Genomic DNA, 14,346 nt, shown 5'->3' on the forward strand with positions numbered 1-14,346 from the left:
TGTGTGTATATGGTACTGTATATGCTTATATGCTCTATATATGTATATATGGTGTGTATATAATGTGTGTAATTGTAGCTGACATGTGTGTGAGTGTACAAATTTGTAGGAGGCACCCTACCTCTCCTTGTTATGCCCCTGGGCAGAGAGGTCTGTTTGTAACTAGGAGTCGTCTGTAAGTCTGGTGTTCTTAAGCCAGGGACTGTCTGTATATTAAAATATATGACTGTGATACTTACTAAGTAACAAGCCACCTAAAAGGAATTATAATCACTACCCTATTATCTCTGCGCCTTTTTTTATCCTCTCTACAAGATACAGGTACACTGGTGCCTGGGATCTCAATGTAATGAATATTTAAATTCTTGATAATTGTCAGGCTGTATTGTCTCTGGGGCAAGAACTTGAATTACTGCTGAACAACTAAATTAGATTTTTCCAGGTTTGTAATTGATTTGAAGTCAATAAGATCAATACTTTTGCGTGAGCACTTTAAAGCTCAGATGTATTCTTATAATAAAAAATCTATTGGAGGATCCAGGTCCTATTTGATATTGATCCCTTAAAGGGCTTGTAACTGGTTTTATTGTTATTGTTAGATGGTATTTTTGTTAAAGTCATCCAACAGCTGGGACCCCCACTGATCACGGTAACAAGCGACCACCAATCCTGAGTTATCATAAAGGGTTAAAGGGGTTGTCCAAGAGTTTGAAAAGCCCGGCTGGGGTGGGCTTTTTAAAAAATAAACATGTAGTCATCTCCTCCGTGGCACCTGGAAATTGGGTAGGGTGCACTAAGTAAATAGGTAGGCAACAGTTTGTGGGGCTCAGTTTTAGGGCTCACTGTCCTGTCTGTCATCCGGACTCCCCATTATAGAGACATCATGGAAGGAAGAGAAACTGGATAAGATGGAAACCACTGACCCAGCACCCCCAAGACAAGGGCCCGTGGCAGCAATATTGTGACACTTCTTGTAACTCCTTTTAGTTGGCTTAGTTCACCCCAGACAAGTATGCCTATATTTTGGTGCAGACCCTTTTACTCATACAGTCATGTCCTTTTAATTTGTCAATGCAATTTTGATGTGCTAGTTAAATGGTCTAAAAGTGTCTAAAATTGTGGATAAATGTGAAAGAGAAGTATTTTTGACTATCATCTGTAATAAAGAAGGCATTCTGTCTGAAGTTTCTCTGCCACCAGTGTCCCTATAAGCCTTCTCAGGTAGGGTGTAGTATTTCTTTAATAGCAGTGGTCCTCAACCACTGGGCCGCGGCCAAAAGACCTTAAAATAAAAAACTTTTTTAAAATAAAAAATACTTACCTCCAGCGCTCCTTTTCTGCCATGGCTCCAGGTTCTTCCCTTCGGCTTCCCGGAAGACGGCAAGAGGCACATCTATATATACGCTGTCAGTGCGCACCCATTATGACCTAATCGTCCGCGTCATTGTGTGTGCGCACCGGCAGCATAGAAGTACCTCTGGCAGTCTGCCGGGAAGCTGCAGGGAGAAGAGAAGCATCAGAGGTGAGTTTTTTTTATTTTTAAGTGGGCATTACAATGAGGGCATTGCTTTTTTGAGTGGGCTCTGCTTTGGCTTTGCTTTGGCTGCATTTCCTACACTAGGCTTATACTGAAGTCAATAAGTTTCCCAGTTATTTGTGGTAAAATTAGGTGCCTTGGTTATACTCAGGTCAACATATTCTTGAGCATAAAAAAGGGGCTACAGGAAGAGGAGCACTATAAAGGGGGGTACAGTAACAAAGAGGGGTTTACATAAAAAAGAGCACAATAAAGGGGGGCTACAGAAAAGGGGGCATTTTAGATCTGGGCTGCAGGAAAATGACAGATTATATGGGTTGAGGTTAGATATAGGGTATTTGCTGGTTCCAGTCCCTGAAAAAAAAATTTGGGTGCTTTACAGGATTCCCTCTTGTTTTGATTCATCCATTTAACTATAAAAAAAAATCACTTTTAAAGTCATATTAAATAATGATCTTCTAAATAAAAGACAATGAAGCTGAACTTTTCTTCATTCCATAATGGGGATTCTTCACAATTAATGGCAACTTGTGGGGCGGCACGGAGCCTTAGTGGTTAGCATTACAGCCTTACAGTGCTGGGGATCTGGGTTGAAGTCCCAGGGTTAACTCTGAAAAGAGTTTGTATGTTCTCTCCTTGTTTGCGTGGGTTTTCTCCAACACTCTGAAACATACTGGTAGGTTGATTAGATTGTGAGCCCCATTGGGGACAGAGATCAACACATTCAGTTAAAGACATACTTTAAAAATGTAAGCTGCAGATAAAGAGCCAGTTGCAGTCTTTTCTAACTGTTTTACCTCTGGTTCTGTAGCTCACAGAAGCACAAGCATTGTTTCTAGACACTGTAAAAGCAAAGATATGGGTGTCTAAAGTGACACTCTCATTTTCAAATGACTTTGGGATACATTTGTTTTATAGGTAAATGGGTGAGATTTCACATAACAGAGGGAATTATAGGAAGGACATTTCATTCCTTACCTGAGGGGACTAGTGGTATAACGGGGTAAAATCTAGTGACGGGTTCCCTTAAGATTTTTTTTTAATTTACAGTTCTAATAATATGAGCATAAATTGCTTGTAAAGTAACTGACAATGACAGAGTATAGGCTAGATTCACACTCCCGTTACATGCCGTACCGTAGCACGTGCGCTGCTCACCCCCGCCCCTCTCCACAGGCATGTATGGTGTACGGCGCCGTAATATGGGAAAAGATAGGACATGTTCTATCTTTTTCGGGGGTACGGAGCGGTAAGGTGCCGCACGTCTGCTGCACCGTACCGCTCCCGTAGGGCGCTTGCGCCCATTGCCGTCTATCAGGGACATATATCATATATACGTATACACGTATATACGTCCCCCAAGCTGCAGTGTGAATGTAGCCTAACATTCAGCCATACACATACATGTACCATGATGCAACAGTCCCTGAATTGACACGGATGCCTCATCCAGTAGAGACGGGAGATGGACTAGATATGATCTGGAGAAACCGCATATGTTAAGTTTTCATACTCTGACTGTCGGTAGGTTGTTATATTTCATTATAATCTCTTATACTCCAGGTAATGACTGAATAACACTTATGCCATTAAGTGTTTATTTAAGCTTCTTACTTCCCGGGTCTTCAGCGTTTGCCTTACAGACTCTACAGAATTTATTCTGCACCATAACCTCATTTCCATATTGAATGAAAAAATGTTGTTGTTTGTGCCTCTTACAGAGCTCTTCTCAGCGTGACTATCCAGCCAATTTCAGCATAAGGGATACCGGGAGGTAAGAGTCTACAAAGAAGGACATGGCATTTAAATACTGATTTACTGAACAAAAAATTTTTAAAGAGAACCGGTCAGGGGGATTTGGGACCCTAAACCAAGTACAGGTCCATACGGACCTGTGGTTTAGGATCCCAAATCGACCTGTATATTAGTTTTGAGTGGCCTCAATTAAAAAAGCAAACATTGTTACTCACCTGCATGTGAGTCCGATATGGCACATCAGACTCACATCTGCAGATCCCAAACCGGCTGAAGTGAAGCTGGGATAATATCCAGGCTTTATTGCACAGGAGCTTTACATATGGTGCTTGCTCGGTGAAGCACCACCGGCCATCCCAACAGGTTTCCTTTAAAGGGAAACACAGTTACTTCTATTTTCCCATTTTATCTATTTATAAAGACTGTCTTATTATGAACTAATAATGGGAGCAGCCTGTGGGTACAGTTGAGCGGACTTGATGTTTGCGTGAGGGTGCAGCCACCCAACCTGAGGTATTGCTGGATTGGCTTTTTGGCTGCCAATCCAGCAATACCTCAGGTTGGGTGGCTGTACGCTCACGAAAATGCCCCTAGCAGGTAGGCATGGCTATGACTGGCCCGGGGGAGCTCCGTGAGCATGGACAACAAGTCCACTCATCTCTACCAATGGGTGAAAACTAGAGACAGGTGATTTTTTCGCCAAATTTTCTGCCAAAATTCGTTTCGACCCCAATCGAATCATGGCAAATCATGTTAAAAAAACAGGTATTTCCTGGCTGTAGAGAGCCTGTAGGGTGTTGTAGAACATTGTGCCCTGCTTAAATATGCATAGGGAGCGTGGTTTGGTCTTCAAACAATGCTGTGTTTTAGTATGACACGCACATGACAGCCGCCGCTCTTAGAATCGCTGCACTCTTCACTTTCATGTGCACTTACATAGGCCAACTTCACCAAGTAAGCGAAGCGGGAACGCAGCCTGACACGTCTGTGCCAGCTCGAAAGGACTGAGCTGAGGGCCAGGATCCCACTATAACATCAAAGAGTACAATCTTTCTACAATGACATCAGATGATTCCATAGATTACGACAGAACCTGTTCTGTTAAACCCTGATACATGTAGAGCTCTCCAGAAAGAATGGAGAGGGTGTCAGCAGTAATTTTGCATTGACATCACTGATCATTTTGCCCTTCTGTTCATCCGTCAGTGTCCGCTTTCAATCAGTCAATAATCCATCAGTATTGCTAAAGCCAAAAACAAACAGGAGTTGTTCCAGAATATGATCCAGAGATGAGCAGTAAATGGAATATTTGCATGTCCTCTGTGTTCTGTATCCACTCCTGCTTTTGGCTATCAATCCTGAAGCTATTCATTCCTTCTGACAGATGAAATGAAGGGGAAAACCAAACATAGTGGCAATGTCATAGAGTGGTGGAGGGTGGAAACAGCATTATGGAAATCAAAGGGTTTTCCAGGGATACAGTGGTCAGTTGTCAGCAGCATGAGTAGGCCGCAGAGTGGCAGAATGACAAAGTGTAGAGGTGGCTGCAGCAGCATCATGAGGTCAGAGAGTGGCACAATGACAAATTCTGGAGCTAGCAGCAACATGGTAGGCCACAGTGTGGCACAATGACAGAGTGTGGAGGTGGCAGCAGGAGCATGAGGTCAGAGAGTGGCACAATGACAAATTCTGGTGGTGGCTGCACAATAAGTGTGGAGGTGGGTGACAGTTCCAGTCCCTGGTAAAGATGATGGGAGTCAGATAGAGCAACTTGCAGATGTGTGACATCAGGCGGGTGGCAGCATCAGAATAGTAGCTGAGGCTGCAAGTTTGGCTCCAAAGTTGTCCAGGGGATCCTCTACATGGGGTGGTAGAGTGCTGTCCAAGTAGGCCACCATCTGCTGGTGCAGGGTCTGCTCCATGTCCTGCTGCTGCTGGTGGTCGGCTACCCTCCTCACCAGGTGGGTGAAGGAAGCTGCTCATTAAGGACTCCAGACTTAAGCTGCTGCTGATGGAGCTGCTCCTGCTCCTACCCCGCCATCTCCCCACAGCAGCCGTGGCAGTAGTGTCTGCTTTGTTGCCTGATGTGCAAGCTTACACCCTCTCCTCCAGACATTGATGATGAAGCCCTAGCATCACCCAGCTCACAAGTGTGATCGGCTACATCATCATCGATTTGTGTTTCCCTGTCACTGCTGTTGTCTTCAGTGGTCTCAGTATACAGAGCCTGACTACTTTCAAGTACAACATAACCTCCCGTGCCACTCTCCAAATCTCTACTTTCCCACCTACTGCACGAAGCACTGGATGTCTGCCCCACCTCTTCAATGCCAAGCCGCTGATGACTGTCCTCAAAGAGTTCATCCTCGCTGTATAGTGGCGCTGAGCCCAGACCACCTAGTAGATCTCTGACTGAGAGAAATGATCAGGACAGAGACTGATTGAGGACAGGTGAGGGCCGCTGACCCGCTCCTGGGCAGTGCCAATTAAGGGTTGTATCTTACGAACTCATGGACTCTTGGCCGGGATTGTCAGATGTAATTTGGGAGGAAGTGGATGACCTAGTCAACCAACCAAGAACCTTTGGGTTGTTCATCAACACACTGCCGCTAGATGACAACGGGAGTTCTGGCCTCACAGAGTCACCCCTGCTGCGACATCCCCTAACTGTGCTGTGACCTGTGCTTGCTCCACCTGCCACCTCTCTGTCTGACATATTGGTTAATCAACAATGTTGATTTGACATGGATTTCTTGATAAAACCAAAGTAATAAAACGGGTGGTATGGGCATAGATTGTACAGGATCCCCCCGTTGTATAAATTTATCTCACCGAAAAATTGAAAAACACAGCATCTATAGTATATTTCGTATGATACAAAACAATCTTTATTGAAAAAAAGTAGTGCATCACAATGCACCAGCAACAATACAGTATAAAAACAACAGAGAGTGCCACATAATATGAAGTTGATAAAACCAATGGAACAAATAGAGACTGGTAAGTGTAGCCTATTAACAGTCACAACCTAAGTAGGAATTGCAAACAGAGGAGAAACGTCCCTCACATAAGAGCAGTAATGTTACCTATACCAGTAGGAAGGCACACGCTGTACACCCCGACACGTGTTTCGCACTTAGCTTTTTCAAGACTCCCCTTGAAAAAGCTAAGTGCGAAACACGTGTCGGGGTGTACAAATATTTCTATGTTTTATCTTTATTAGTGATTGGTTTTTGGTACATGACACTGACCTAGTAGTTTGTTCAGCATTCCTGTCTGAAACCACCTTCTTTGTTATTAAACTGAGAGCTACTCTATGAGATCCTCTCCCAAAATGGTGAAACTAACCGATAACACTAGAGGGGCAATTTATGCCTAAATGTAGTCCCACAGCAATAACAACTGAGAGAAGATCTACATGTTTCATGAGACAACCATTTTCTGAACAGTCTTTAGAATTGTCCTAATGAATCATGGCCATTATAGTTGGGTGTAGGCACCAGCACTAGTGAGGAGGAAGACTTTCCTTCTTGGTACAACCGTCTTTGTTATTAAACTGAGAGATACTCTATGACAGCACTCTATAAAAACCGAGTGCCTAAACTACAACTAAAACCCACTTATTTAGCGCAAAGTGCCAACATGGTCATTTAAAACATCCTATTCTGTCCTGCCGCAGCTTTCAATCATATCAGCTTCTTTAGGGCACCAATACATTAGAACAAAGGTGGAAAATTTGAGATTATAATTATAGCTTCCATCCAGGTTCTCCTGAATTGGAAAAAGCTTGGCTCTGGAGCAGGAGCTCGAATGAAAATCCAGCCATCCTCCTCCTGTCCGGGGATGTTGGGATGATGGTCTGGGTGCCCACAGAGAGGCCTCCGCGTGCCATCTCTGGCACCCATGCCATAGATTTGCCACAACTGCTTTATGGATCCTCTTCCAAAATGGTGAAATTGCCCAATAACGCTAGAGGGATAATGTGTGTCTAAATTTAGCCCCACGGAAATAACAACTAAGAGAAGATCTACTTGTTTTATGAGACAACCATTTTCTGACCACTCTTTGGAAATGTGTCTACTTCTAACATCCGCAAGACTTGTGCAATACCCAAACAATTACTGTGAGTGGCTACAGGATATAATCTTTGTCTCTTATAATTCTCATTTGGAAATAACCCAAGAAGTGCGGATAGACACGGCTCTAAATAACATTGTTTATGGACTTGTTTTTCCCAACTACTTAGAAAATAATTCAAACAATGTTTGCTATGTGGACCTCAATTCACTTAAGGAAGACAAGAGAGGCATGCTTATTCTCTCCAGTACACTTAGGTTGCCCTTGGACATTTTTTTGTAAAGATTCATTTTTGGAAAACTTCTCTCACTGTGCGGATCTCTTCATGTAATCTCATTATCATGCAATCAGATGACAAGCATGATTGTTTCCGCAAAATAGTGCATTAGAATGTCAGTAAACATCAGCATAATTACCAATTTCTAGAATATGATGAAAATAATACTACAAACAAAAGACAAAATATCATCAGAATTCATGAAAACAACAAATGCATTATCATAAAGTGAATGACTGCAAACTACTAAAAAGCAAAAAGACATTGACCAAAGAGTAATGGAAAGTAATGGTGGAGTCTCATAAAGGCAGTATGGGCGGGCGCCCGGGGCCATAGACTTGCAAGGGCCCTATATGAAGATCCACTATGCACCGAGTGGTCAGGAAGAGGAGAACATGGATGTTTTTTTCTCAAGAGGGCCCTGCTGGGGACATTTCATTAAATGGGAGGGGGGATCTCTGCTGTGGTCATTCTGTAAAGGGGGCCCTGCTGTAGACATTATATGGGGGTCTCTGCAGTTTTTTTGTGGTAAAATTAGGAACCTCGTCTTGTACATGAGTATTTACAGTATGAAGGGGATACAGGTGCAGAGCACAGAGGCTGGGCCAGCCAGGGGCAGCATTCATATCTCCTATACTGTCAGGGGGATCTGGTCTGGACGGTAGTTGGGATAGGTGGTTTCATGCAGTTAGGGAATTGGCTTTCTTAAATAGATGGGATATAAGAGCAAGTGTGAAGTTCATCATTAAATTACTTTTATGAACAGTATAAGATTAAGGATATAGAGTATATAGATGATATAGATCAGTGGCAGCGAAGGAATGGCACGGGTGCCAGAGGTGGCACTCTGAGCTCTTTCTGTGGGCACCCAGGCCATCACCAGAGAGGACTCCAGGTATCTTACAAGAGTACCAGACAGCCCAGGACTTGCTGTGCACAGAGCTATTTTAAAGTGACAGCACTGCCTGCGACTACAGGAGAAGTGGGAAGATGTGGATAGATCTGGATTATCTTTGTAGCTCCTCCTCCGGCCCTGACAATTCTCCTGTTTATGGGACCCTGGAGGGAGGCTACAATGATCATCCAAATTTCTTCTATTTTCTGCTGTATTGATGTCCTCAGGGTGCTGGTATCAATGAAAGCTGTGACAGAGCAGGGAGTATAAATCAATAATTACATTTCTGTGTTGCCACTCATCGATAAATTAGTGGGTCTTGGTTGTAGTTTGGGCACTCGGTCTCTAAAAGGTTTGCCATCATTGATATAGAGTATATAATGGATTTAGAGTGGTACTTAGGTTCTAACATCCGGGCATATGTTGGTTTGGACACTTGGGGGGCCCTAGTGGTGTGAACAACCCGGCGCCCATGGGACACTTAATCCGCCACTGATGGAAAGTAGACCAGGAATACAACAAAGATAAAGCACAACATACAATTCTACAGTATTTTCCCACAGCATTGGGATGCAACTTAGAGATAAATTGAACTTTTCAGTAATTAAGCTTATTAGTCTTGCTGTATAAAGAAGTGGTATGTTAATTGGGGAGTCTGCAATATGACAACAGTAGAAAATACCAAACATTCCAAAATCATTTGTGGGCAATTTTAAGAGAGTAGAAAAACAAGAGCAATCTTTGTGTTCTCTGTGTATTGATTTGATTTGCTCTGGAATAATTTAGGCTCTATTTATTCTCTAGTAACATATATCCGTTTGATTGGTTTATATGAATCAGTACAAATTAAAAAAGACCGGTCAGGTAAATTTTGGGACCCAAAACCAACTACAGGACCTCAGATCCCCATAAAATCACATTTATATCCTTTCCTGGTATCCAGGAATATCTATAGCGGGTCAGGGGGAGGGGAGGCCTCCTCGGGCTGAATCCAGCAGCTCCTCCATTCTTTCTAGATTTCTGCTTGTTATCATTCTATAGAAAACTTTTGTTTACTTACTGTGGATAAACACCTGGTCATGTGATGTCACACAGGTGCACGGCTCATTATATCACACAGCTCGGATTACACTCTATAAGATATGCACCTGTGTGACATCACATCACAAGGAATAGATTTCTCTCCACAGGAAGTAAATAATGAAGCTTCCTGATGTATGACAGCAAGCAGAGATCTTGAAAACTGTGAGGAATTGATACAGAAAGTATATTGGGAAATTGTATAACTTTTCATTACATAAACATCATTTCATTCATTTGCTGAGAGTGGACAAACCCATTATATTTAAAATATTTAAATATGTGTTTAACTGTCTTTAACTGTGAGTATTGGAAATACGTCTGAATCAGTTGCATCTTTTGGCGCATGGTGTGGTAACTCTGACCACAACTGTACACATCTATAAAAAGTATATAAGAACAAAGCCAAAGCATGTTAGATGTATTTTCTGGAGCAAATCAAATCAGAATTAGAGACCATTTTGCTTAAAATTTTGACAAAATCTTACCTTTTGTTGTTGGCTGCAGTTTACAGCCAACATCTTCTGCCCATGTTGGCAAAAGGCATCATAAAATGTTCAATTAGATTACTGCTGCACGCTTCTGTATAGCCACGATGTAGGGATAATGGGAGGATCTACCACCACCAGGGACATAACTACAGCGGTAGCAGCCATAGCAGCCGCTATGGGGCCCGCAGTGTCAGGGGGCCCCTTCATCTGACCTGACACAATAAAGAATGGAGGATGTGCACTATTAAATCTATATTGTACTGCACATTGTCCAGCATAATATGTATATAACGTATACTGTGATGTATATATGCAGTATCTGTGATGTGTATAAGGTGTCTGTATACACTGTGTGTGAGTATGTTGCATATGGCACTATATGTGTGTATTAATGTAAGGGAATGTAATCCTCAAGGAGCTCAGTAAGTGGAACCATAACGAGTCTCTTCTTAGAATAGATAGAGAGATGAGAGATGTTAAAATGTATAGACAAAAAATCTGCAGAGATGTAATTAGAAGATGTTGTTATAGTGGTCCGGGCTGAATAGAGAAGAAAATGGAAAATCTACAATTAGAGAATGAAACCTCTGAGTCTGATTCTTTTTCCACCTATTGTCTACCACAATATGATAGATGGCACCATTCCTGTTTATTTAGTATCCTTACAATTATTGGGGTCACACTGTGGCCTATAGGTGTATATGGCACACACCTATGTATTAGGAATTACACTATCTAGGTAAATCTGTCTGGTTTACACAGTAAAATAGGAATCATTTCCAGCCATGCCCTACACCACAGGCATCATACACTGTATAGTAAACCCCTGCATGGCTATAATCACATCTGCCCACACTTGTGTCTAATGCTCTCTGAAGCCGCCATCACCATTTACATCAGGATTGACAGGAGGAATACCAATACATGCATTGCTTTTCTTTCCATCAAAATGACAGACATCCCCCCAAACCCCATTTTCAGCCAGTGCTTTCTGTTAGGCTCTGCTGGAGTCCAGTGTACAATGGATCCGGCACTGTGTGTTGTCAGAGGATGTAGAAGTGAACAGAGCCCATGGCACTAATGCTCCTTCTACTCTACAGAGAATGTTTTCTCCTTATATTTTAGATTTAACTCCTTTATAAAGTTATCTTTTATTTTTTTGTTGCTTATATTTGTGTGTGTGTTAAAGACTTACAGATGAGATTTTTTCTCAAACTGGAGCTCTACACCAGATAGCAGACAATTCCCTTCCCTTAGTGTAAATACCTGCATTAGTATGAAAAAAACACATGGGGGCTTATTTACTTTCCAACTTTTTCAGTTGTTGCACAGCACTGACAGGTATTTAACAGGGGATTGTGTCGCACGCTATTGGATTTTGGCGCAGCTGCATTGGCTTTCATGCGACAGAAATGAGGGGGGGGGGCGTCGCATGATCCGACTTATTCGGACTGAGCGCGGGATTTAACTTTTTGAATTGTGTCGCAAGACAATGCACTTACATGCACCAGGAAGAAGAAGGTGAATTCTGTCGGACCTGAGCGGGGAAGCAACACATGCAGGATATCGGGCGCACGATCTTAGTGAATCGGAGCACAATACATTATCGTTGGACAATTCACTTTCTGTGAACTCTTCCGGATGGCTCAGTGGGCCCCTTTGCATTGTACTCACATGGCGCCATTAAAAATTCAAAACTAAAACAGCTTCCTGTTCCGAAAAAATATTCCCTAGTTTATCATCCCAATCAGCCCTCTTGTGGTTATTTTATTTATAGCCCCCTCGTGGTTATTTTAAGCCCCCCTAAACCCATAAGGATTCATTAAATACAACTCCCCTCACCCCCATGTACTCCTTATGTACAGCCTTATGTGCCCCCCCCCCAGCAGCTTGGGTCCCCGACACTTGCCCAAGTATGCCCAGTGCTGGCGCCGGCCCTGGCCTCAAGGTCTGAACGGTGACCTATTCTTCAAACTGATATTTGAGGCTGCTAATAACCTTTATGGTGAATTCGGGTAATTGTAATAAGGGAAAGGAATTGCCTGCTATTTGGTGTAGAGCTCCATTTAGAGAAGAAAATCTCATCTAAAAGTAAATTTTTCTACCAAAAGGTAGTGAAGGTACAGATACAAAACATACATTACTTTACATTTCATTTCATTACATTACTAAAGATTTAGATGCGTATTAGTATAACATACTGTATAGATCAGTATTTACACTACATATGGGCCGGGCTCTACTAAAGAAGGTTACATAAAGGCTACACCACATCCATTATGAAAGTATACATTTTTTACATCACAGAAAAAAGAAAATTAACAGCTCACTGTAGTATTCATGAAGGTCTCATCTGTCTGTGTGAACAGTGCCCAGGATCCAGACTAAACCGTGCTGATTCTGGTGAAGACAATGAAGTAGGGATATGATCCAGCATTCGTACAATTTTAAAATTCAGGAGGAGGTACAGTATACAAGCTTGTTCCATTAAAAATAGTGACAAGACCCACGCATTTCAGACAAAAAAACATATCAGTCCTTAGTCATGGTCTAACTTTCAAAATACCGAAGCCCAGTCTTCAGTCTGACCCAACAACTCATAAGATTTGTGAATGATACTTTAACAAATAGAAATAGACTATAAAAAGTGCTTGGTCAAGTCACAACCAAAAGATTGGACATTGGGGATCTCTTTAATGGATCAGAACCTTGGTCTACCTAAAACTGCTCTGGGGCAGAAGGCTTTAACTACATTCATCAATGGGAACCTTAAAGAACTGAGCCCTGTAGTAGTCATATACAGTGCAGAGTATTTATTGAATGCTCCTTCTATATGAAACATCAGATACTTTGTATAGATAATATATACCTGGAAATCTACCATCAGATCTACTCATAGATCCAGGCACCGTGACTGTGGTAATCTTCTTATATGTGTTATCCACGGCCTCCATACTTCTAATATCAACTAAAATTATGTTACCAGCGCCTCTCTATGCTTCGGATTATCAAACTGTTATACTATGCAGGAGCACTTCCCCCTGCCGCTGTGTGCTAAAACTTCCATTGTTGCAGTGAGATTACATCAGGCAGAGGGAGAGGGAAGTGCTGAGGGAGCAGGGGGGTAGAGGAAATAGTCTTGTGAAGCTGCAGCACAGAGGCGCTCTAGTAACAACCCCAGGAGCTCTTCAGGCTCATTTGCATCATTGTAAAAGTTGATTTTAGAAGGGAGGAGGCTATGCATAACGAATATAAAATGATTACCATAGTCACGGAGCCTGGATCTATGAGTAAGTGCCCCTGGTTTATCATGATGGAAAACACCATGTAATCTCACACCTTATACTCAGTCTGGTACACATGGCAAAATATGCCTTTATCTTGGCTTCTGTATTAAACCTCTTACTGGACATCTGTCTAGCAAACAGAAAGCATTGCCCTCTGCACATGGGAGATGGTAATCACCCGGGGACTCAGGACATATGTCTTATAAATTAAGAAAAAGGAACACTTAAAAAATCAATAAAGCCCTTTAGCCACCTGATGTCTATACCACACTTTTTACTATTAATTATGTTAATTATATTAAAGGGGTTGTCCAAGAGCGTAAAAAAAAAACATTGGCGGTCGGGGAAGGGGCTGGTTAAAAAAATAAACATTTACTTACCTCCACGGTCCCTCCTGACATCACCCGCTGTAATCTCTCTGGTCCCTGTCCCATTAAAAAAAAACAACCGGGGCACGGAAGACACGCTGCGGTCGAGGTAGCCGGCCATGCCCACCCGTCCCTATTCCCAGCCTTGTATAATGATTGGCCAGCCAGCCGCCGTTTGTTTACATGGGGCACAGACCGGAGATATGGCAGCCCAGGAAGCCAGGAGGGAAGACCGAGATAAGTAAATGTTTAATTTTTTAAATATCCCCCTTCCGACCACCACTGTTTTTATTCAAGCTCTCAGACAACCCCTTTTAACAGTCATTAAAAAAGTATTCATATCAATTACATGTGGCCTGGACTGCTATCAGGAATATATGGCAAATTTTGTGGGCCCCTCTGTCCATCCCAATGTCCATCACTGTTTACCATCATTAACAATATGACATACAAATCAATTTCGTACACACTACATAGTCAGTGACTACAGAACTGATAAGACACAGATAGAAGTAGCATCTAGTAACAATCCATTGATTCAGATACATAACTTCATGATGACTTTTTCCGCTTTTCATT

The 14,346-nt window shown here is 42.3% G+C and overlaps 1 long non-coding RNA gene across 1 annotated transcript; it reads right to left on the reverse strand.

Annotated features, from left to right (window-relative positions):
• Positions 1-3,136: 3,136 nt before the first annotated feature.
• On the reverse strand, positions 3,137-9,614 carry LOC140133992 (uncharacterized). Its single transcript, XR_011856016.1, has 3 exons — positions 9,602-9,614; positions 3,508-3,660; positions 3,137-3,319 (listed from the first exon to the last, which is right to left on the reverse strand). It is a non-coding gene; the product is annotated as an uncharacterized lncRNA (long non-coding RNA).
• Positions 9,615-14,346: the final 4,732 nt, after the last annotated feature.

The sequence above is a fragment of the Engystomops pustulosus genome, chromosome 5 (assembly GCF_040894005.1).
Source record: "Engystomops pustulosus chromosome 5, aEngPut4.maternal, whole genome shotgun sequence".
Taxonomy (NCBI): domain Eukaryota; kingdom Metazoa; phylum Chordata; class Amphibia; order Anura; family Leptodactylidae; genus Engystomops; species Engystomops pustulosus.